Below are 25,258 nucleotides of genomic sequence, written 5' to 3'. Positions count from 1 at the left end.
TACATCTTACACTGAACAAAAACATGTAAAGTGTTGGTCCCATGAGCTGAAATAAAAAAATCCCGGAAATGTTACATACGCACAAAAAGCTTAATTTGCTCAGATTTTGCGCAAAAAATGTGTTTACATCCCTGTTAGTGAGCATTTCGCCATTGCCAAGAAAATCCATTGACCTGACAGATGTGGCATATCAAGAAGCTGATTACACAGCATGATCACCCTGTGCTGGGGACAATAAAAGGCCACTAAAATGTGCAGTTTTGTCACAACACAATGCCACAGATGTCTCAAATTGAGGAAGCATGCAATTGGCATGCTGACTGCAGGAATGTTCATCAGAACTGTCGCCAGAGAATTTGATGTTCATTTCTCCACAATAAGTCACCTCCAACGTCATTTTAAAAAATTTGGCAGTAAGCCCAACTGGCCTCACAACCGCAGACCACGTGTAACCATGCCAGCCCAGGACCTCCACATCCGGCTTCTTCATCTGCAAACTGTCAGACACAGTCTCAGGGAAGCTCATCTGCACGCTCGTCGTCCTCAACAGGGTCTTGACCTGACTGCAATTTGGCATCGTAATCGACTTCAGTGGGCAAATGCTCCACTTCGATGGCCACTGGCAAGCTAGAGAAGTATGCGGAAGTCTTCAGTAATGAAGCCTGGTTTCAACTGTACAGGGCAAATGGTGTCATGTGGGTGAGCGGTTTGCTGATGTCAATGTTGTGAACAGATGTGGCGGTGGAGTGATGGAATGGGCAGGCATAAGCTACGGACAATGAACACAAATACGACATGATAATGCACGGCCCCATGTCGCAAGGATCTGTACACAATTCCTGGAAGCTGAAAATGTCCCAGTTCATCCATGGCCTACATACTTACCAGACATGTCACACATTGAGCATGTTTGCGATGCTCTGTATAGACAAGTATGACAGTGTGTTCGAGTTCCAGCCAATATCCAGCAACTTCATACAGCCATTGAAGAGGAGTGGGACAACAACCAGATCAACGTTATGCGAAGGAGATGTGTCGCGCTGCAAATGGGGGTCACACCAGATACTGACCAGTTCTCTGATCCACGCCCCTACATATTTTCAACGGTATTTGTGACCAACAGATGCACATCTGTATTCCCACCATGTGAAATCAATAGACTAGGCAGGGATCACCAAATAGATTTAGCAGCCGGACAATTTTTGGTTGAGCTTATGGTCGGAACATAATCACAAATAAATTTGTAGACTGCAAATTTACCACAAGAAGTTTTGACAAAAACAATCATTTCAAAGCTTTCTTACATTTGAATATGATCATGTCTCATGTATCATGTCAGGCGTGGGAATAGTTGGGAACAGATTTCTTAAATTGGAGCTGATTTGCCGGTGTTTTTACAGTATTATGTCCAACAATAAAAATAGATATAAGAAATCTTGGGGGGGGCAAATAAAGTCACCACCAGTTGAAGAACCCTGGATTAGAGCTAAATGTATTTATTTATTTCAAATGACTGATTTCCTTTTATGAACTGTAACTCAGTAAAATCTTTGAAATTGTTGGATGTTGCGTTTATATTTCTGCTCAGTTTAGATATAGTTAACTAAGTTTACCAGTTAAGTTAAGATATTTTGCTCGAAAATCATACTGTGGGTATTTCAAAATATCCCAGTATACAGCCTAAGCCTAACACACAGCAGAGATCTCACACACACACAGTATCTCACAACCAGCTCCTCTGAGATTTAGAGTTTCACTCAGCTTCTTTTTATCAGTCGATAAAGATCAGACAGTGAAAATACTGCAGCGTCATGCTTTGACCAAGTAGCCTCTTTCCGGACTGACTGACCACTCACATCCCATCCCACATCCCCTTAGAAGCAGCACTACAGCAGGGCCATCCTTAACAGAGTGGCAAGAAGGCCCATATCTATGGCCTACATCACTCACTTTTATGGAAGTAAGGTGGTGTAGGTTTTAACAAGACATTATACTCATCAAGGGACACGACATTATACAACCATAATACCATGAGGCCCACAAATCTGTCTGACTGGTGATTCATTGCAAGCAGGGCTCATTGAGCGGTCCTCAATGTACAGCATTGCCTTCAAATAGAATAGCGGAGCAAAGATTTTGGGTTGCCTTGCCTACTTGAGCAGCAAAACATCTTGCAAAACAAGAAAATACATTTTTAAGAGTTAACAAAATACCTAAAATTCTATTCAAGCACAAAAAGTATATTTAAAATAATAGCCTAGCTAGCTCCTAGGTCCACATCCCATTCTGTAATAGAGCATGAAATGCTGCTGTAGGGTTTAAAGAGAGCCAGCTGAGCTGCCATTCACCCAATTGTGTCATTTTCCTCTGAGCCAGTGCCATAGCTGGAGCAGATCCACTGACCAGGGGCGTCTGTGGTCTGCTCTGAGCGCCAGGCAGTTGGCCTGGTCTGGGACTGTGCCGGTGAGGCACTGCGGCAGGGTAGGCTGCCCGCCCCTGACACAGAGCACCCGCGCTGGGGAACGTCTGAGTAATGGCAGGGTAACCTGATCCAGCCGGAGGGAGGAAGGTAGGGAGAGAGTGAGCCATGCTGGTGCCTAAATCATAGCAGGAAGATGGAGGGAGAGAGAGGAAGAGACCGAGAGAGGTTTGGGAGGAGGCCTCGAGACAAGAGGATAAAAGTAAACTAAACTTCCCCCTCCGCCTCTTAGCACACACACATGCCACACCCACTGCACGGCTGGGGAGTTACTCAGAAAGATGACAGGGAGTGGGCTTGGATTTCAACCTCACCACATGCCATGGCACAGACATATTTCAATGCAAAAAGCCCACATGAAACGAGCTAGACCTACATTTTCTCCAATGCTTGTGCAATTGAGTGACTTAACAGGCATAGATTTGAAAAATATGAATAAATACAACTTAGGGGATTTAGAGGGGAAAAGCCCAGCACGTGTAGGCTAGTAATGAGTCTCTCTCTACTAGCCTATATGGAGTAATGTCACCTTAAATCTAGACTAGAGCCTGACCGATATGGGATTTAATCAGCTTTACATGATAACCACCAAAAAGCAACTATATCCTCTATAAATACAAAAGTACATTTTAAAAAACACTTCAGTTTACCTTCTTAGATACAACATAAAAATGTGTCTACTATGGCAGTGGATAAGAATGCAGAAGTGTTTGTGAGCCACAAGCACACTCATAAACAAGAAAGTATTACATTTAGCCTCAAGTAAATCTGAAAATGCACTTTTCACAAGATCAAACAACGCAGTTCATAATGTCATCACTTGGTATTAAGTAGATTCACTACAGTGCGTTACAACAGTTAATACTTTGCAGTATTTCCTTTTTTTAATGTATTATTTCTTCCATTATTAGCCTAGGAAATGTGTTATTACATACAGCCGGGAAGAACTATTGGATATCAGATCGGCGGTAACTCACCAGCACTACAACCAGGAATATGACTTTCCCGAATCTGATCTTTTGTTCGCACCCCCCCTCAGGGCAATTAAACGGATTCCAGAGGCTGACCCAAAACACCGTCGGCGAAGGAGAGGTACTCGGAGTGGTCTTCTAGTCCGACTTAGGAGGCGCGCACACCACTCACTGCTTTTGAGTATATTACTCGCTAATGTTCAGTCTCTGGACAATATAGTTGATGAGCTCAGGGTGAGGATTTCTTTCCAGAGAGACATCAGGGATTGTATCATACTCTGTTTATCGGCAACATGGCTCTCTCGGGGTACTCTGTTGGAGTCAGTAAATAATCTTTATTTAACTAGGCAAGTCAGTTAAGAACACATTTTATTTTCAATGACGGCCTAGGAACAGTGGGTTAACTGCCTTGTTCAGGGGCAGAATGACAGATTTTCACCTTGTCAGCTCAGGGGATCCAATCTTGCAACCTTAACTAGTCCAACGCAATAACGACCTGCCTCTTTCTCGTTGCACTCCACAAGGAGGCTGCCTGTTATGCGAATGCAGTAAGCCAAGGTAAGTTGCTAGCTAGCATTAAACAATCAATCAATCATATTCACGAGTTAACTACACATGGTTGATGATATTACTAGATATTATCTAGCGTGTCCTGCGTTGAATATAATCTGACTGAGCATACAAGTATCTGACTGAGCGGTGGTAGGCAGAAGCAGGCGCATAAACATTAATTCAAACAGCACTTTTGTGCGTTTTGCCAGCAGCTCTTCGTTGTGCGTCAAGCATTGCGCTGTTTATGACTTCAAGCCTATCAACTCCCGAGATAAGGCTTGTGTAACCGAAGTGAAATGGCTAGCTAGTTAGCGCGCGCTAATTGTCGTTGTGTTGCTGTTTCGAGCCCAGGGAGGAGCGAGGAGAGGGACGGAAGCTATACTGTTACAAAGTGCCTATAAGAACATCCAATAGTCAAAGGTTAATGAAATACAAATGGTATAGAGTGAAATAGTCCTATAATAACTACAACCTAAAAACTTCTTACCTGGGAATATTGAAGACTCATGTTAAAAGGAACCACCAGCTTTCATATGTTCTCATGTTCTGAGCAAGAAACTGAAACGTTAGCTTTCTTACATGGAACATATTGCACTTTTACTTTCTTCTCCAACACTTTGTTTTTGCATTATTTAAACCAAATTGAACATGTTTCATTATTCACTTAAGGCTAAATTGATTTTATTGATGTATTATATTCAGTTAAAATAAGTGTTCATTCAGTATTGTTGTAATTGTCATTATTACAAATAAAATGTTTTTAAAAAGTCTGATTAATCGGTATCAGCTTTTTCCCCCTCCAAAAATCGGTATCGGCGTTGAAAAATCATAATCGGTCGACCTCTATTGTGTATAGAACATTACTGGGATATTTTATTTCAGCATCATGAAAACACTTTACATGTTGCGTTTATATTTTTATTATTATTACTAAACAATGAACTGAAATAACATTGAATAAATGAATGGCTTACTAAGCATAATCCCCTCCCTAGCCTACTCTATAAAAAAAAAAATGCTAATCTTGTCACAAAGTGAAACCACATCCACTTCAAACACCTTCTAAGCACAATTTAGGCCTAACCAGTGAATGAAGCATTCAATAGTCTATTACAGTACCTGTACCACATCCACAATATGGACCTTATTCATTATTCAGATTTAAATGCACTTTCCTTGTAGCAGGTCTGCACTGTTCCACTTACAAGGTGTTCTTCTGCAGGCCTGAATAGATAGTAAAGGCCCTCTAACACCCTGACTACACCTCTCGCATCTGCGTTACCAAGGGCTAAAATAGAAGTCAGTTCTATTTGTGACGCATATCACGCTGCAAGTCCTACCACTCCCATCTCCTCATTGGTTTATAGAAGCAGATACCCTCGTGCAATCTCATTGGTTATACCCACGTGGGTGATTGAAAGACGAATTGTGTTGTCGTGGTAATACGATGAAAGTTTAGATGCCAATCACCATATAAGTTCAAAGAAGAAAGGGCCTGGAAGGAAGAGAGATGACAAGAAACGATTCGTTGACCGTTTTATGTGTGGATTAATCATCTCCAAGATGGCGTAGCAGTCAGACGTTTTGTCGTGTCCCTTGTATATATCGTATATATTGTTTGTTTTTTTTTTACATATTTTTCTTCGCATATCTTTTAAAACATTTTGCTAAACCTCAACTTCCAAATACTCTCATGCAACCCGCCTCACCCAATGTTGCTATTTTTTCTGAAGTATTTATATTTACTTCGGATCCGGATCCCCTCAACTGAAGCTAGCCAGCTAACTACCAGCTATCAGTCAGCAAACCATTGCTAGCGGTCTTCAGCTAACCGGTCATCAGCTAACCTTTAGCTCGGAAAGCTCTCGCCAGTTCGAACAACGCGACTCTATCCAGAGCATAACGGACCTATTATTATTTTTTATCCCCGGATTCCCACCGCAAACGGAACATTTTCAACTGGATCTTCACAACTAGCTAACTAGCTAACCGCAACCCCGGATGATTACTCCTGGCTAGCGTTTCCACCCACTTAGCTTGAAGCTAGCCCGGCCAGAGCTCCTGTGCTACCACCGAAGCATACTCCTGGGCTACAATATCCGGACCCACAACCAGTCTATCGATGTCACCGCATGAAGAGGCATAAACAGACTCACCCCATCGCGACGCCCCCCCCAAAGGCTAACTTTCTAGCCCTTGCTATCTCCTTGCTTGCTAATTCGGCCTGCTAACCGCTAGCTTGTTTAGCCCCGGTCCGCTAACTGCTAGCTTGTTTAGCCCCGATCCGCTAACTGCTAGCTTGTTTAGCCCCGGCCTACTAACTGTTAGCTTGTTAGCACGGGCCTGCTAACCGTCTGAATCGCCACGTCCCAAACACTCACTGGACCCATATTTACTTTCAATCTCTTTTCAATTTTTTATTTGTTTATACCTTCCGGTAACCTGCCTCACCCAATGTGATACGGAATCGCTATTATTTTTTATTTTTAGAACACACTCAAGAACCTCCAGAAGCTAACCAGCTAACTAGCTACAAGCTATTTAGTCATTGTACTCGCCAGTCCAGCTTCCCTGCCCCATCCACCGCTGCCCCCTGGACACTGATCACTTGGCTACATAGCTGATGCATGCTGGACTGTCCATTAATCACGGTACTCCATTCTGCTTGTTTATGTTTTATCTGTCGGCCCCAGCCACACTCAGGCTCTGTGTGTAGTTAATCCGACCCTCCCTGCCTAGTCAACGCCATTTTACCTGCTGTTGTTGTGCTAGCTGATTAGCTGTTGTCGTCTCACCTACTGTTTTAGCTAGCTCTCCCAATTCAACACCTGTGATTACTGTATGCCTCGCTGTATGTCTCTCTCAAATGTCAATATGCCTTGTATACTGTTGTTCAGGTTAGTTATAATTGTTTTAGTTTACAATGGAGCCCCTAGTTCCACTCTTCATACCCCTGATACCTCCTTTGTCCCACCTCCCACACATGCGGTGACCTCACCCATTACAACCAGCATGTCCAGAGATACAACCTCTCATCATCACCCAGTGCCTGGGCTTACCTCCACTGCACTCGCACCCCACCATACCCCTGTCTGCGCATTATGCCCTGAATATATTCTACCATGCCCAGAAATCTGCTCCTTTTATTCTCTGTCCCCAAAGGTCTAGGCGACCAGTTTTGACAGCCTTTAGCCACACCCTCATTCTACTCCTCCTCTGTTCCGCAGGTGATGTGGAGGTAAACCCAGGCCCTGCATGTCCCCAGGCACCCTCATTTGTTGACTTCTGTGATCGAAAAAGCCTTGGTTTCATGCATGTCAACATCCGAAGCCTCCTCCCTAAGTTTGTTTTACTCACTGCTTTAGCACACTCTGCTAACCCTGATGTCCTTGCCGTGTCTGAATCCTGGCTCAGGAAGGCCACCAAAAATTCTGAGATTTCCATACCAAACTATAACATTTTCCGTCAAGATAGAACTGCCAAAGGGGGAGGAGTTGCAGTTTACTGCAGAGATAGCCTGCAAAGTAATGTCATACTTTCCAGGTCCATACCCAAACAGTTCGAACTACTAATTTTGAAAATTACTCTCTCCAGAAATAAGTCTCACACTGTTGCCGCCTGCTACCGACCCCCTTCAGCTCCCAGCTGTGCCCTGGACACCATTTGTGAATTGATCGCCCCCCATCTAGCTTCAGAGTTTGTTCTGTTAGGTGACTTAAGTGTTAAGCATATCCCAGTTTAACACCTCTGCTGTCTTCAACCAGGATCTCAGCGATCACTGCCTCATTGCCTGTATCCGCTACGGAGCCGCAGTCAAACGACCACCCCTCATCACTGTCAAACGCTCCCTAAAACACTTCTGTGAGCAGGCCTTTCTAATCGACCTGGCCCGGGTATCCTGGAAGGACATTGACCTCATCCTGTCAGTTGAGGATGCCTGGTCATTCTTTAAAAGTAACTTCCTCACCATTTTAGATAAGCATGCTCCGTTCAAAAAATGCAGAACTAAAAACAGATATAGCCCTTGGTTCACTCCAGACCTGACTGCCCTCGACCAGCACAAAAATATCCTGTGGCGGACTGCAATAGCATCGAATAATCCCCGCGATATGCAACTGTTCAGGGAAGTCAGGAACCAATACACGCAGTCAGTCAGGAAAGCTAAGGCCAGCTTCTTCAGGCAGAAGTTTGCATCCTGTAGCTCCAACTCCAAAAAGTTCTGGGACACTGAAGTCCATGGAGAACAAGAGCACCTCCTCCCAGCTGCCCACTGCACTGAGGCTAGGTAACACGGTCACCACCGATAAATCCATGATTATCGAAAACTTCAACAAGCATTTCTCAACAGCTGGCCATGCCTTCCGCCTGGCTACTCCAACCTCGGCCAACAGCTCCGCCCCCCCCGCAGCTACTCGCCCAAGCCTGTCCAGGTTCTCCTTTACCCAAATCCAGATAGCAGATGTTCTGAAAGAGCTGCAAAACCTGGACCCGTACAAATCAGCTGGGCTTGACAATCTGGACCCTCTATTTCTGGAACTATCCGCCGCCATTGTCGCAACCCCTATTACCAGCCTGTTCAACCTCTTTCATATCGTCTGAGATCCCCAAGGATTGGAAAGCTGCCGCAGTCATCCCCCTCTTCAAAGGGGGAGACACCCTGGACCCAAACTGTTACAGACCTATCTAAGGTCTTCGAAAGCCAAGTCAACAAACAGGTCACTGACCATCTCGAATCCCACCGTACCTTCTCCACTGTGCAATCTGGTTTCCGAGCCGGTCACGGGTGCACCTCAGGCACACTCAAGGTACTAAACGATATCATAACCGCCATCGATAAAAGACAGTACTGTGCAGCCGTCTTCATCGACCTTGCCAAGGCTTTCGACTCTGTCAATCACCATATTCTTATCGGCAGACTCAGTAGCCTCGGTTTTTCGGATGACTGCCTTGCCTGGTTCACCAACTACTTTGCAGACAGAGTTCAGTGTGTCAAATCGGAGGGCATGCTGTCCGGTCCTCTGGCAGTCTCTATGGGGGTGCCACAGGGTTCAATTCTCAGGCCGACTCTTTTCTCTGTATATATCAATGATGTTGCTCTTGCTGCGGGCGATTGCCTGATCCACCTCTACGCAGACGACACCATTCTATATACTTCCGGCCCGTCCTTGGACACTGTGCTATCTAACCTCCAAACGAGCTTCAATGCCATTCAACACTCCTTCCATGGCCTCCAACTGCTCTTAAACGCTAGTAAAACCAAATGCATGCTTTTCAACCGTTCGCTGCCTGCACCCCCGCACGCCTGACCAGTATCACCACCCTGGATGGTTCTGACCTTGAATATGTGGACATCTATAAGTACCTAGGTGTCTGGCTAGACTGTAAACTCTCCTTCCAGACTCATATCAAACATCTCCAATCGAAAATCAAATCAAGAGTCGGCTTTCTATTCCGCAACAAAGCCTCCTTCACTCACGCCGCCAAACTTACCCTCGTAAAACTGACTATCCTACCGATCCTCGACTTCAGCGATGTCATCTACAAAATTGCTTCCAACACTCTACTCAGCAAACTGGATGCAGTTTATCACAGTGCCATCCGTTTTGTCACTAAAGCACCTTATACCACCCACCACTGCGACTTGTATGCTCTAGTCGGCTGGCCCTCGCTACATGTCGTCGCCAGACCCACTGGCTCCAGGTCATCTACAAGTCCATGCTAGGTAAAGCTCCGCCTTATCTCAGTTCACTGGTCACGATGGCAACACCCATCCGTAGCACGCGCTCCAGCAGGTGAATCTCACTGATCATCCCTAAAGCCAACACCTCATTTGGCCGCCTTTCGTTCCAGTTCTCTGCTGCCTGTGACTGGAACGAAAAAAAAAAATCGCTGAAGCTGGAGACTTTTATCTCCCTCACCAACTTCAAACATCTGCTATCTGCGCAGCTAACCGATCGCTGCAGCTGTACATAGTCTATCGGTAAATAGCCCACCCATTTTTACCTACCTCATCCCCATACTGTTTTTATTTATTTACTTTTCTGCTCTTTTGCACACCAATATCTCTACCTGTACATGACCATCTGATAATTTATCACTCCATGGTCAATCTGCAAAATTGTAATCATTCGCCTACCTCCTCATGCCTTTTGCACACAATGTATATAGACTCTTTTTTTTCTACTGTGTTATTGACTTGTTAATTGTTTACTCCATGTGTAACTCTGTGTTGTCTGTTCACACTGCTATGCTTTATCTTGGCCAGGTCGCAGTTGCAAATGAGAACTTGTTCTGAACTAGCCTACCTGGTTAAATAAAGGTGAAATAAAAAAATAAAAATTTCAGGTAAAATAACAACTCAATGTGTATATCCCAGGACAAATTAGCTAGCAACAACAAGCTAGCTAAATAGGACAAATTAGCTAGAAAGTGCAAGCCTGTTACATGTTTAACCTCTCTAGGGTAGGGGGCAGCATTCGGGAATTTTGGATGAAAAGCATGCTCAAATTAAACCGCCTGCTACTCGGGCCCAGAAGATATGATATGCATATAACTGGTAGATTTGGATAGAAAACACTCTAAATTTCCCAAAACTTAAAATAGTGTCTGTGTATAACAGAACTGATTTGGCAGGTGAAAACCTGAGAAAAATCCATTCAGGAAATAGTTTTGTAGTTTTCTATTCAATACCATGACAGTATCCATTGACTTTGGACTCAATTTGCAGTTCCTATGACTTCCACTAGATGTCAACAGTCTTTAGAAATTGTTTCAGGCTTGTATTCTTATAAATGAGGGAGTAAAGACCAGTCAATGAGTGGACGCTGACGTGTCACAGAGCTTTTTCATGCGCAATCCTGAGAGAGTGCATTTCTTGTTTACCTTTTATATTTCTCGTTGTTATTGTCCGGTTGAAATATTATAGATCATTTAGGCTAAAAACAACCTGAGGATTGAATATAAACATCGTTTGACATGTTTCTATGAATTTTACAGATACAATTTGGATTTTTTTGTCTGCCTGTTTTGACTGCGTTTGAGCCTGTGGATTACTGAAGGAAACGAACAAAAACGGGAGGTTTTTGGATATAAAGAGACTATCGAACAAAAGGAACATTTATTGAGTAAATTAATGTCTTCTGAGTGACACCATATGAAGATCATCAAAAGGTAAGGGATTACTTTTATCTCTATTTCTGAATTTTGTAACGCTTCTGCTTGGCTGGTTACTGTTTGTAATAATTTGTCAACTGGGCTATGTTCTGGGCTAGGTATGTTCTGGGCTAGGTATGCTTTCGCCGAAAAGCCTTTTATAAATCTGACACAGTGGTTGGATTAACAAGAAGTTAATCTTTAAACCTATGTAAAATATGTTTTGTTTTCTGAATTTTTATAATGAGCATTACATATTTGAATTTGGCGCTCTGCAATCTCACTGGATGTTGGCCAGATGGGACGCTAGCTTCCCACATACCCTAGAGAGGTTAATGCTTTTCGACCTGTCCCCAAATAAATGTAATGGGTTCAGAGTTTGTCGTGATATTTTAACCTGCGTGTAGTGATCGCGTTTGGTGTGGGGGGACAAAATAAATGTATGCACGATGGTGCACGCACGCAGCCGGTTTGGGTTCTGTGTAAGGTAGAATCGCTTGATTTTTCATGAAATACCTTTCAGGATAATCTATAGGCTAAATTGAGGTCAGGTTGGTCAACTTCTTTTACAGATGTTTTCACCATTCAAGCTGATAAAAAGGGAGAGAAAAAGCTTTAACATTCAATAACTCATTGTGCAGAAAAATTATAACCAGCAGATTAGGCTGCAGTGAGCGAGCCAGCAGGAAAGGACAATCGGCTGGTAAACTGGATAGCAACTCAGCTATTTAAATCAAATTTTATTTGTCACATGCGCAGAATAAAACAGCTGTAGACCTTACTGTGAAATGCTTACTTAAAAACTTCAGACCAGTTGAGTATCTGGAGTGTCAACATTTGTGGGTTCGATTACAGGCTCAAAATGGCCTATTCTCGTTCTAAGAAATAAAGGCTACTCCATGTGAGAACGCTGTGCACTATTCCCTTCACAGAATAGCGCAAACTGGGTCTAACCAGAATAGACAAGAGTGGGAGGCCCCAGTGCACAACTGAGCAAGAGGACAAGTACATTAGTGTCTAGTTTGAGAAACAGACGCTTCACAAGTCCTCAACTGGCAGCTTCATTAAATAGTACCCGCAAAACACCAGTCTCAACGTCAACAGTGACGAGGCGACTCCGGGATGCTGGCCTTCTTGGCAGAGTTCTCTCCCAGACTGGCCAATAAAAAGAAAAGATTAAGCCGGGCAAAATAACAAACACTGACAGTCGCACTCTTGAAATGCCAACAGACATCGGCCCGATGTCTAGTTTAACACATATGTGCAAAATCGAGGTCAAAGCTGGATGTGCATACCTATATAACGTAGGTACATGACAATGACGCCAAGTAAAATTTTGCACTACACGTGCAACACAGCATTCCAAACCTAGCCCACAATGTCTGCTGTGTGGCTCGAGCAGTCAACAAGTCAAGCAGTCATTTGAAAGAGTAAGAACAATTCAGTAAGACAATTCAAAGGCGAAATCCATTAAAAGGCCAAGATAATGGAATTCATTGCCCTTGACAATCAACCGTTCTCTGTCGTGGGTGATGTTGACTTTCGCAGACTGGTCGTTCACCGGTACACACTACCATGTGCTCCATTTTTCAGATGTTGCCCTACTGGAGTTACATAGTAATAGCGTCACTGCTACTAGTTTCACGACTGCACCAGCGATATCAGCCCCGTGAGCATGCAGTCTGACAGTACAGTGGGTCATCGAGGATTTCGTACTGAGGAAAGTTGTATTGCATGCTCATGAATATGCTTGTTGTCAAACCGCCATGGCATTTGAGAACATGAACACACTAGCTAGCTCCATTCGAAACAACGGATTCAAGAAATAAGCTCATCAACTGTGCCTGCAGCAGAAGTGATACCCTCTGTCATGGTATTGAAACGCCTGCTCAACAAAACTGCCGACACAGGCTGTGAACAAGCGAGTTGGTGGCACTCTTTACTGTGTCTTCACCATGCTCGACGCTATGTACAAGGACCGCTACTTTGATGCAGACAAGAAACAGGGTTTACGTGAAATGTTACATACACAACTGAACAAGATGGAAACAGACACAGTAAAATGAGCACTGAGGAAGAGAGGCCACGGACAGACAGAGCTGAAACTTCACTGCTTAACATGTATGATGAAGTCCTGGTTGAGAATGAAACGACTGGACAACGAAACAGCACAGCAAGTAAGTTAAAGAAATAGGTTTTGATTATGTTTTACTGGTAATGGGGACATACATAAATGCCAACAAAATAACGTTTTGGTCAGTGTGGTATGTGTGTAACCTTTATTTACCTAGACAAGTCAGTTAAGAACAAATTCTTACTTACAATGACGGCCTACCCCGGCCAAACCCGGACGATGCCGGGCCAATTGTGAACCACCCTATGGCACTCCCAATCACGGACGGATGTGATACAGAATGGATTTGAACCAGGGACTGTAGTGACACCTCTTGCACTGAGATGCAGTGCCTTAGATCGTTGCGTTCCATGTGTGTGTTAACTATTTAACTGTACTAGAATGCTTAAAAGGCCTCAAACTGTAAATATCTGTATTGTTTTTTTGGGGCAAGGAAAATATGGGATATCGGTATCGGCCAAAAATGTCATACAGGTGCAACACTAAAATAAGGCGTTTTTGTTTTGTTCAAAATTTCAGTCGAGTGATACAGCCTAAGTGGGTTAGTTCAAGTCGTTTATCTTTTACTAAAAACAGCCTTTTTTAGCTTAGAAAAAAAAAACTAGGAGCATGGATGTTACAGGCAATCTGCCTGCCAATCAAAGTCAACACACAAGCATTCGCAACTGCAGAGTAAGCGAACATTTGGTGACGTGAACTCCTGTTGTTAGCAAAAGTATCTGAAAATCAAGTGCAAGAAAGTGTAAGCAAGTATTAAGGATCACTGAGGACAAGGAAAGTAATGCTATTGAGGTTGATTTGGAGGATAACGAAGAATTGGTTCGAAAAAAGGGAGTCTCCTCTGTTGTTTGGAACTGGTTTGGCTTTAAGATATCTGACCTCGACCAACAAACAGTACTGTGTAAGTTGTCAAGCATTGTGCTAGCCCAAGGTGGAAACACCACCTGAAAACAATGCATGTGTGCGAATATGAAGAATCTACCAGAATGCGTGCAACAAACCCCAGAGCAGCAGAGCTGAAGACATCTTCAAGCCAGATCCGCACTCAGCTATCACTCAAGGTATCATTCGTTAGTGGTACTCCCTATGACAAGAAGAGCAAGTGGAATGAGATAACGAGTGCAATTACATATCACATAGCGAAAGACATGGAACCAACTCAAACTGTGGAGAAAGACGGTTTCAGAAAGCAAAACATGTCTGCCAAAACTCAGTTGCCAACGAAGGCAGGAATCAGGAGGATAAAAATGGTCAGATTTGCCAAATGGAGGGCGAGGGAGAGCTTTGTATGCGTCTCTGTGTGTGGAGTAAAGGTGGTCTAGAGTTTTTTTTTCCTCTGTTTGCATATGTGACATGCTGGTAGAAATTAGGTTAAACGGATTTAAGTTTTCCTGCATTAAAGACCCCAGTCACTAGGAGCGCCGCTTCTGGATGATTCTTGTTTGCTTATGGCCTTATACAGCTCTTTGAGTGCGGTCTTAGTGCCAGCATCGGTTTGTGGTGGTAAATAGATGGCTACTAATAATATAGAAGAGAACTCTCTTGGTAGATAGTGTGGTCTACAGCTTATCATGAGGTATTCTACCTCAGGCGAGCAATACCTTGAGACTTCTTTAATATCAGACATTGCGCACCAGCAGTTATTGACAAATAGACACCCCTGCCCCTCGTCTTACCAGACGTAACTGCTATGTCCTGCCGATGCACAGAGAAGCCAACCAGCTCTATATTATCCCTATAGTCATTCAGCGATGTCTCAGTGAAAGATAAGATATTACCGTTTTTTAATGTCCTGTTGGTAGGATAGTCTTAATCTTAGATCGTCCAGTTTGTTTTCCAATGATTACACATTGGCCAATAATACGGATGGTAGCGGTGGTTTACCTAGTCGTCGGCAAAATCTTACAAGGCATCCTGCCCTCCTCCCACATTTTATTTTCTTCACGTGGATTTGGGCCTTGTCTCGACAAAGCAGTATATCCTTCACGTCGGACTCATTAAAGAAACAATCTTTGTCCAGTTTGAGTTGTTCTGATGTCCAGAAGCTATTTTCGGTCATAAGAGACAGTAGCAGCAATATTATGTACAAAATTGAGTTACAAACAATGCGAAAAAACAAACAAAATAGCACAGTTGACTCGGAGCCCGTAAAACGGCAGCCATCCCCTCCGGCGCAATTACCTTCCATCTTCTAAATTAAGTTCCAGACTAATTTAAATGCATCCTCTGTGTTTTGATCACCCTTTTGTGAACCATTTTATTTGAATAAATATGCCAGCCTTGCCTGGTTTAAGACATGCCTCTGTGTATTGATTCTCTCATTGTTCCTCATCATTGTCATCCAACCAGCCACACCTAGTGATTCATTACATAGGCTCATTTAGCAAAATGGAAATACTGAATTTTTCATTGTGTAAATTTAGCTAAGAATCATACTGGGGCATAACCATTTTGACAGCAAGATTACACCATCAATGACCATATCATTGAGAATGCATTACACACAAAATACAGAATGTACTGTGTATGTGTATATTTTTGCATGTAGTCTCACCTTGCATAGCAGCTCTCAGTTCATACCATGAAATGATACTCTTCCTGTACAATCTAACTATTCTCCAGAACTAACTATTCTCCAGATTTGGCACGCGTCTAACATACTTTCTTGTTCTTTCATTTAAAATGTACTGACTGCATTTAAGATGAGTAGAGTTGATCTCTAGTTCAGGGTTGTACTAATTAGTCCAAACACTTAATGCTTTGTAACTAAAATTAGGGTTTATATTGGACAAATCCAGGGAGGTCCTTCCTGGTTTTGTTCCGTTTAAGAAACATTTTGCAACAGAATCGGTGGAATGAATACACCTCTCCTTTCTTTTTTGAGATTTGGGTTGTGATATAGTTGAGAGTCAAACAGTAGAGTTGAGCACTCGTTCAATTTCAGTAAAGCAATTTCTCTCCTACATCATGCAAGCGATATTGACTTGGTTATGATTGACCGGAAATGTTATATAAACAGCCATTCCTTCTTAACTCTCTCTCCCCTCATGTGAAACCACACTGTAGCGCCTAACATGCCAAAGTAAATGACCCACATCTTTCAAACAGTGTGTTTACACTAGATCAGAGTAAAACATTTCCACTGGATAACACTGTACTGTATGACCTTCTTACTAGGGAATTTATTTTCAGTGTTACGGGAAAGAAATGCATTAGGCATAATTACAAATACTTTATCATTAGCAATTAGCATTGCATGCCATTTGTTTGCCTGGCTACCCAAACGCTATGCCACACCCAGTTTCTTCTCCGTAAGGAGTCTGGATCTGATTACAAGCCCGACGACATCCCATTGTAGACTGTCTGATTAGTCGCAGAAACCGATGGGTTGGGCCAGAGCACGTGTGGGTAAAGAGGCGTTTAAAAATGTGTCATTGGCTTTGATATTCTGATAGGTTAGAGATTATCCAATCTCTTTGTTCTGTACAACACTCCTCATTTTGATGTCGCCACAAACGACTTCAATTATAGCAGTCTCACACGGAAGTATGCTAGCTAGTGAATGATAGAGCAGCAGAATAAATCAGTTTGAGTTGTCAGGCAAGCTATTAGTAGGACTGTGGTCCATTTGAGAGGTAGAAGTAGGTATATTTGTCCACATGCTGCTTGAGGGAAAGCAAAACAAACGCCATAGATTTGTAAGGAAGTCACCCTGGAACACAACACAAACATGTAAGGAGACATTGGCATCACTCTGTCCAGGGCTAAGATTTGAGATGTCTTTCCCATTAGTGGAAAGTTCTCCCCTGCCATCATAAAGCCACCTCAGTGAATCACACCATAGCCCTCCCTTGGTGTGTCCTCAGAAACACTGACAGTGCATATTCAGTGTTGCTCCAGACATTTAGGCCTACTGCCATTCATCTGACTGCATGTTGTTCTTTTCCTCTGTCATCATGAAATAGGACATGCAATATTTTAAGGGGGGCATGTTTAACAATAACATGTATCATAATAAATTAACATTGCGCTATAACAAATGGCAGTACCTTCAGAGTACTTCAGAGAAGTAACCTCTTCCCCAAGCTAATTGCACATGCGTGGAAGTGAAATCATCCCGTGAGAAAAGCCTTGCTACAGGTGGGCCTCCAATTCTCAATTACAAAACAACTTAGTGAACTTTTCTACTGTGTTTTCTTTTACTATAAATAATTCAATCGTACCTATTAAACTATTGCACGGGGGATTTGTCTATATAGGCCAGGCAACCATCAGTGCAAACAAGCATTTCGCGACACTCGTAATAACATCTGCTAACCATATGTATGTGACCAATACAATTTGATATTTATGGCACCTGTAGCCCTATAAATGAAGCGCGGTGTCATTTATAGGGCTTATGGCACCTGCACAGGTAAATGTAGTATCAGTATACAGTGCATAAAACTACCCAGTTACATTATTGGTATCATATAGATTTTCTAAATGCAACTACGAATGGCATAAAGCTAATCTGTTTTCTTATCTTGTCTGATCCTGAAAGTGCCATGGACGACTGACCTATATGACGTGTGCTGATATGACTGTAAATACACTGCTGTCGTGTTTGCAAAGGAGATGAAAGCAGATATTTCGCACACCTAAATAAACGGATAGTACACTGTTATTTATGATTTCCTGATATACAATGTTATGGAAAGGCCTAAGCCTGCTATCGCTCTCTATCGTTACATTCCTATTGGCTGACATTACCTCCGCAATACAATACAGCAAGCCCATTGGGTTACGCTTTGACGAAATTGTCGAGGTATTTTAAGACATCTCACCTGTATCCCCAGTTGTTTTGGAGGCTTCTTCGTTAATTTGTAAATTGCGACATATTCAATTCTTGCAGAACGGCCGATCTTCCAAACTGTTTCTCGACAGACATTTTGAGCAGTACCTCCAGGGTACGGCAGGTGAGAGAGTAGTATGTAGACCGTGTTTCAATCCAAATTGTAGTCAAATGTCTGTTTTTAATAGTGAGAAAATGCGAAACTGTAAATATAGTATGCTTTGATTACGATATTTTTCATGCATTTTGTAAAGAATGGAATGTATCGCAGTCGCATAGTTTCCCGAAACCCTCTTTTCGAGTGGAATGGTATGGCTCGTAGAATGTAGCCAATGAGCGGCGTTGAAATGTAAACCTCCAATATTGTCAAGAGGAAAGGGGTTGTCCTTTGCCTGACGCTTGCACGTACAGTGGTGTGAACAGGGGGGAATGATGAGAATGAGTACATGTTTCAGGGGACAGCTCTGCAATGTTCTATGCTGCCTGTCAAGATCTGTACACACAATATAATAGCCTATGCCAGCCTTGGTTACAATATATGTGGATTTCACATAGGTATAGGTCTAGGTTTAGGTTTATTAGAACAGCTTGGTAAATACTGCAGAAACATCCATAAGTGACTGTAGTTGGACCCCAAACAGTTTGGGTGTCATTATTTTTCATAAAAATAAACACTACAGTGGGTTTAATCAAATAATGAGAAGCCTTATTTTTCTGTTGTGTTAGTAAAGTATAGTAGTTGTAGTAGTACTAGTAGTGATAGTGATAGTAGTAGTGGTAGTACTAGCAGTAGTAGTAGGCTATTCTGATGACAGTTCCATGATAGACGCACACCATGTTGCTTCTGTAACATGTATGTGTATTCAGTTACACACACACACACACACACACACACACACACACACACACACACCAACAGAATACACATTCGTTCACAGCTTCTGGGTCCCTGGCAGCTCCCTGAGGGTGTAGAACAGTATGCTGCTGACTTCCTGGATGTATTCAGGCGTAAGGTTTTTAGTTTTGCTGCGATCAGAGTCACCTCAGGCTACACATGTCCTGTTCAGTTAACCACTGTCACAGGCTTTAGTGAATGGTCCCTGGCAGGTGGTGTTGCTCACTGTGTAGTGAGGCAGAGAGAGATAGAGGGGGTCTTTCGAAGTCTGAGCGAGAGAGACACGCTGGGGCTGCCCTGCTGCTGAGGAATCCCCTTCACACAGACATACAAGAACGCAGGCACATGCACGCACAGAGGCACACACACACACACACACACATTCTCTCTCACTCTCACATACAAAATAGGGTGTACAGATGTTATTATCGAAAACACATATTTCAGACTAAAGCATGGTTTGCATAGAGTTCCTGTGTCTATGCACAATAGACTTGGGGAAAGTAGGTGGCACTATACAACTTTTTGTGATCAATACCTAAATCTTTGCTTCATCACTAAATAGAATTAAGAATGGGAAGTGCTGTGGCAGTAATGACAATATTGATCGGTTCACAGAAGCCCTTTCAGGTGTTTGGCTGGAAATCACAAAGTGTCTTCCATGGATGGATAGGGTGAAGGAGGAGTGAGAGACAGAGACAGGAGGTTTGCCCATTTAGTCAGGCAATCCTTACCCATTACGAGTCACATACATATATTCAGACCCCTTGACTTTTTCCACATTTTGTTACGTTACAGCCTTATTAAAAAATCCTCAGCAATGTATACACAATACACCATAATGACAAACCCGAAAACAGTTTTTTAGAAATGTTAAAAAATGTATTACAACTAAAAAACAGATACCTTATTTACGTAAGTATTCAGACCCTTTGACTCAAAATGGAGCTCAGGTGCATCCTGTTTCCATTGATCATCCTTGTTTGATGTTTCTACAACTTAATTGGAGTCCACCTGTGGTAAATTCAATTGATTGGACATTATTTGGAAAGGCACACGCTTGTTTATATAAGGTCCCAAAGTTGACAGTTCATGTCAGAGCAAAGACCAAGCCATGAGGTCGAAGGAATTGTCCGTAGAGGCACAGATCTGGGGAAGGGTATCAAAACATTTCAGCAGCATTGAAGGTCCCCAAGAACACAGTGGCCTCCATCATTCTTAAATGGAAGAAGTATGGAACCACCAAGACTTCCTAGAGCTTTCCGCCAGGCCAAACTTAGGAATCGGGGGAGAAGGGCCTTGGTCAGGGAGGTGACCAAGAACCCAATGGTCACTCTAACAGTGCTCTAGAGTTTCTCTGTGGAGATGGAATAATCTTCCAGAAGGACAACCATCTGTGCAGCACTCCACCAATGAGGCCTTTATTGAAGAGTGGACAGACGGAGGCCACTCCTCAGTAAAATGCAGATGACAGCCCAATTGGAGTTTTCCAAAAGGCACCTTAAAGACTCTCAGACCATGAGAAACAAGATTCTCTCATCTGATGAAACCAAGATTGAACTCTTTGGCCTGAATGCCAAGCATCACGTCTTGAGGAAACCTGGCACCATCCCTACGGTGAAGCATAGTGATGGCAGCATCATGCCGTGGGGATGTTTTTCAGCAGCAGGAACTGGGAGACTAGTCAGGATTGAAGCAAAGATGAACAAAGCAAAGTACAGAGAGATCCTTAATGAAAACCTGCTCCAGAGCACTCAGACTGGGGTAAAGGTTCACCTTCCAACAGGACAACAACCCTAAGCACACAGCCTAGACAAGTAGCTTCGGGACAAGTCTCTGAATGTCCTTGGGTGGCCCAGCCAGAGTCCAGACTTGAACCCGATCTAACATCTCTGGAGACACCTGAAAATAGCTGTGCAGCAACACTCCCCATCCAACCTGAGAGCTTGAGAGGATCTGCAGAGAATAATGGGAGAAACTCCCCAAATACAGGTGTGCGAAGCTTGAAGTGTCATATCCAGGAAGACTCGAGGCTGTAATCGCTGCCAAAGGTGCTTCAACAAAGTACTGAGTAAAGGGTCTGAATACTTATAAAAACATATTTGCTAAAATGTCTTAACCTGTTTTTGTTTGTCATTATGGGGTATTGTGTGTAGATTGACGAGGAAAAATAACAATGTAATCAATTTTAGAATAAGGCTGTAACATAACAAAATGTGGAAAAAGTCAAGGGGTCTGAATACTTTTAGGCGGCACTGTACATGCCTAGCTGACTGATAGGGCACCATCTGGCAGTGTACCGCTCTCTTCTCTTTATCTTACCAATACTCTTTCTCTCTCCAATCTGGAGTGTTTCTCACCACAACGGCAATCCTGCTACCTATGCTGAATGCAGTTTCTGGCACCATCCCTTTTTTGGTAGTCCCAGCCTATAGACAGAAACTAAAACAGGAAGCGCCCGTGCTCAGGTCTGTTCAATGCTGGTCCGAACAATCTGATTCCACCTTTCAAGATTGCTTCGATCACGTGGACTGGGATATGTTCCGCATAGCGTCGGACAATAACATTGATGAATACGCTGATTCGGTGAGGGAGTTTATTAGCAAGTGCATCTGTGATGTTGTACCCTCAGCGTCTATTCAAACATTCCCCAACCAGAAACCGTGGATTGATGGCAGCATTCACGCAAAACTGAAAGCGGGAACCACTGCTTTTAATCAGGGAAACATGACCGAATACAAACAGTGTAGCTATTCCCTCTGCAAGGCAATCAAACAAGCTAATCTTCAGTATAGAGACAAAGTAGAGTCGCAATTCAACGGCTCAGACACGAGAGGTATGTGGCAGGGTCTACAGTCAATCACGGACTACAAAAGGAAAACCAGCCCCGTCACAGACCACAATGTCTTGCTCCCAGACAAACTAACCAACTTCTTTGCTCGCTTTGAGGACAACACAGTGCCGGCTACCAAAACCTGTGGGATCTCCTTCACTGCAGCCAAGGTGAGTAAAACATTTAAACGTGTTAACCCTCGCAAGGCTGCCGGCCCAGACGGCATCTCCAGCCACGTCAGAGCATGCGCAGACCAGCTGGCTGGTGTGTTTACAGACATATTCAATCAATCCTTATCCCAGTCTGCTGTTCCCACATGCTTCAAGGGGGCCACCATTGTTCCTGTTCCCAAGAAAGCGAAAGTCATTTAGCTCAGTTACCATCGCCCCGTAGCACTCACTTCCGTCATCATGAAGTGCTTTGAGAGACTAGTCAAGGACCATATCACCGCCACCCTACCTGACACCCTAGACCCACTCCAATTTGCTTACCGCCCCAATAGGTCCAAAGACGACGCTATCGCAATCACACTGCACACTGCCCTAACCCATCTGGACAAGAGGAATACCTATGTAAGAATGCTGTTCATAGACTACGGCTCAGCATTTAACACCATAATACCCTCCAAACTCGTCATTAAGCTCGAGACCCTGGATCTCGACCCCACCCTGTGCAACTGGGTCCTGGACTTCCTGACGGGCTGCCCCCAGGTGCTGAGGGTAGGTAACAACATCTCCACCCTGCAGATCCTCAACACTGGGGCCCCACAAGGGTGCGTTCTCAGCCCTCTCCTGTACTCCCTGTTCACCCATGACTGCGTGGCCATGCACGCCTCCAACTCAATCATCAAGTTTGCAGACGACACTACAGTGGTAGGCTTGATTATCAACAACGACGAGACAGCCTACAGGGAGGAGGTGAGGGCCCTCGGAGTGTGGTGTCAGGAAAATAACCTCACACTCAATGACAACAAAAAAAAGGAGATGATCGTGGACTTCAGGAAACAGCAGAGGGAGCATCCCCCTATCCAGATCGACGGGACAGTAGTGGAGAGGGTAGTAAACTAAGTTCCTCGGCGTATACCATGGACAAACTGAAATGGTCCACCCACACAGACAGTGTGGTGAAGAAGGCACAACAGCGCCTCTTCAACCTCACGAGACTGAAGAAATCCGGCTTGTCACCAAAAACACAAACTCACAAACTTTTACAGATGCACAATCGAGAGCATCCTGTCGGGCTGTATCACCGCCTGATACGGCAACTGCACCACCCATAACCGTAAGGCTCTCCAGAGGGTAGTGAGGTCTGCACAACGCATCACCGGGTGCAAACTACCTGCCCTCCAGGACACCTACACCACCCGATGTCACAGGAAGGCCAAAAAGATCATCAAGGACAACAACCACCCGAGCCACTGCCTGTTCACCCCGTTATCCTCCAGAAGGTGAGGTCAGTACACGTGCATCAAAGCAGGTACCGAGAGACTGAAAAACAGCTTCTATCTCAAGGCCATCAGACTGTTAAACAGCCATCACTAACATTGAGTGCCTGCTGCCAACATACTGACTCATCTCTAGCCACTTTAAGAATAAAAAATTGTTGTAATAAATGTATCACTAGCCACCTTAAACAATGCCACCTTATATAATGTTTACATACCCTACATTTCTCATCTCATATGTACACTGCTCAAAAAAATAAAGGGAACACTAAAATAACACATCCTAGATCTGAATGAATGAAATATTCTTATTAAATACTTATTTCTTTACATAGTTGAATGTGCTGACAACAAAATCACACAAAAATTATCAATGGAAATCAAATTTATCAACCCATGGAGGTCTGGATTTGGAGTCACACTGATCCAACTTTGATGTAATATCCTTAAAACAAATCAAAATGAGACTCAGTAGTGTGTGTGGCCTCCACGTGCCTGTATGACCTCGCTACAACGCCTGGGCATGCTCCTAATGAGGTGGCGGATGGTTTCCTGAGGGATCTCCTTCCAGACCTGGACTAAAGCATCCACCAACTCCTGGACAGTCTGTGGTGCAACGTGGCGTTGGTGGATGGAGCGAGACATGATGTCCCAGATGTGATCAATTGGATTCAGGTCTGGGGAACGGGCGGGCCAGTCCATAGCATCAATGCCTTCCTCTTGCAGGAACTGCTGACACACTCCAGCCACATGAGGTCCAGCATTGTCTTGCATTAGGAGGAACCCAGGGACAACCGCACCAGCATATGGTCTCACAAGGGGTCTGAGGATCTCATCTCGGTACCTAATGGTAGTCAGGCTACCTCTGGCGAGCACATGGAGGGCTGTGCGGCCCCCCAAAGAAATGCCACCCCACACCATGACTGACCCACCGCCAAACCGGTCATGCTGGAGGATGTTGCAGGCAGCAGAACATTCTCCACGGCGTCTCCAGACTCTGTCACGTCTGTCACATGTGCTCAGTGTGAACCTGCTTTCATCTGTGAAGAGCACAGCGCGCCAGAGGCGAATTTGCCAATCTTGGTGTTTTCTGGCAAATGCCAAACATCCTGCACGGTGTTGGGCTGTAAGCACAACCCCCACCTGTGGACGTCGGGCCCTCATATCACCCTCATGGAGTCTGTTTCTGACCGTTTGAGCAGACACATGCACATTTGTGGCCTGCTGGAGGTCATTTTGCAGGGCTCTGGCAGTGCTGCTCCTCCTTGCACAAAGGCGGAGGTAGAGGTCCTGCTGCTGGGTTGTTGCCCTCTTACGGCCTCCTCCACGTCTCCTGATGTACTGGCCTGTCTCCTGGTAGCGCCTCCATGCTCTGGACACTACGCTGACAGACACAGCAAACCTTCTTGCAACAGCTCGCATTGATGTGCCATCCTGTATGAGCTGCACTACCTGAGCCACTTGTGTGGGTTGTAGACTCCGTCTCATGCTACCACTAGAGTGAAAGCACCGCCAGCATTCAAAAGTGACCAAAACATCAGCCAGGAAGCATAGGAATTGAGAAGTGGTCTGTGGTCACCACCTGCAGAACCACTCCTTTATTGGGGGTGTCTTGCTAATTGCCTATAATTTCCACCTGTTGTCTATTCCATTTGCACAACAGCATGTGAAATTTATTGTCAATCAGTGTTGCTTCCTAAGTGGACAGTTTGATTTCACAGAAGTGTGATTGACTTGGAGTTACAATGTGTTGTTTAAGTGTTCCCTTTATTTTTTTGAGCAGTGTTTATACTGTACTCTATACCACCTACTGCATCTTGCCTATGCAGTTAGGCCATCGCTTACTCATATATTTTTATGTACATATTCTTATTCATTATTTTACACTTGTGTGTATAAGGTAGTAGTTGTTAAATTGTTAGATTACTTGTTAGATATTACTGCATGGTCGGAACTAGAAGCAC

At 43.9% G+C, this 25,258-nt stretch overlaps 1 protein-coding gene across 4 annotated transcripts in view; it reads right to left on the bottom strand.

The window, feature by feature from the left end:
- The window catches only part of LOC112228036 (zinc finger protein 438), a 100,007-nt gene extending 81,776 nt beyond the window's left edge, over window positions 1-18,231 (bottom strand). For 3 of the 4 annotated variants that reach the window (XM_024393161.2, XM_024393163.2, XM_024393159.2), the window contains exon 1: window positions 18,115-18,231. The gene's annotated coding sequence lies outside the window, so the exon portion shown is untranslated. Of the gene's footprint in view, window positions 1-14,289; window positions 14,373-18,114 lie in introns of all 4 variants that reach the window. The other variant, XM_024393162.2, reaches the window with a different exon arrangement.
- Window positions 18,232-25,258: the final 7,027 nt, after the last annotated feature.

This window comes from Oncorhynchus tshawytscha, linkage group LG29, assembly GCF_018296145.1.
Source record: "Oncorhynchus tshawytscha isolate Ot180627B linkage group LG29, Otsh_v2.0, whole genome shotgun sequence".
NCBI classification, from domain to species: domain Eukaryota; kingdom Metazoa; phylum Chordata; class Actinopteri; order Salmoniformes; family Salmonidae; genus Oncorhynchus; species Oncorhynchus tshawytscha.
Note: the sequence above shows the minus strand (reverse complement) of the source record. Positions and strands in the feature narration are given on the sequence as shown.